We start from the raw sequence: 958 nt of genomic DNA on the forward strand, positions 1-958 counted from the left end.
CTGGGGACTGAACTCAGAACCTTGCGCTTACTAGGCAAATGCTTATTGTACTGAGCTATCTCCCCAGCCCTTCAATATACTCTTGTCACTACACTTCCTCTGTATGATTTTTTTCCCCTATAGCTTGCCTTTTAGATTTTACCTTTGTCACTGGGCTTGAACAATTTGATTATCACATGCATGGCTATACTTCTCTTCGTATTTTTGTGGTTGGGTTCCTTGATAATCTTAGTTTTATAATTTTATAGCTTTCATCATATTTGGAAAATTTTGGCAAAGATTTCTGAAATATCTTTCCTTCCCTTCTCTTGTCCCTTCTATGGTGAATCCAAGCATATTAAGGCCATTTTATGGGATTCAAAACTCAATGACACTCTATCATTTTATTTTATTTTTTTGTATCACGGATTGAACTCAGGACCTTGTGCTTGCCACACAGGCATTTATGCCACTGAGCTATCTCTCTGGCCCCTCTATCATTTTCCTTTTCTAAAATATTTCTTCTTTCTGGTTCATTTTGAGTAGCTTCTACTGCTATGCCTTCAGGATTACTGGGATTTAGTCTATACTGTCCAACCTGCCATCCAGGCTATGCAAGTGATCTGAGTTCGTTTCCATTTATCCACATTTCTGACTGGCACATTTCATCTTTTTACCATTTGACCATGTGGAACATTATCACAACTGTTTTAAAGTTATGACCTGCTAATGCCACCATCTGTGTCAGTAGGGCTTGGCTTTGATTGCTCCTCCTCCTCCTGAGTCATACCTTCCTGCCTCTTCAAATTTCTGGAAATGTCTGATTGATGAAAGTGTTCGTCAATTTAGCTACCCTAACAAACTACCAAAAACAGTGGCTTAAGCGACAGGCACTCCTTCCTGTAGGTCTGCAGGCTTCGAGGTCCGGGATCCAGGTGCTGCAGAGGTGGGGCCTGTGAGGTTCCCCTTCCTGCAGTGC

At 41.3% G+C, this 958-nt stretch overlaps 1 protein-coding gene across 1 annotated transcript in view; it reads right to left on the reverse strand.

Annotated features, from left to right (window-relative positions):
- Ssbp2 (single stranded DNA binding protein 2) overlaps nt 1–958 on the reverse strand; it is a 182578-nt gene that overhangs the window by 117198 nt on the left and 64422 nt on the right. The gene's annotated exons all lie outside the window — the stretch shown is intronic.

This window comes from Octodon degus, unplaced genomic scaffold, assembly GCF_000260255.1.
Source record: "Octodon degus isolate 3935 unplaced genomic scaffold, OctDeg1.0 scaffold00129, whole genome shotgun sequence".
NCBI lineage: Eukaryota > Metazoa > Chordata > Mammalia > Rodentia > Octodontidae > Octodon > Octodon degus.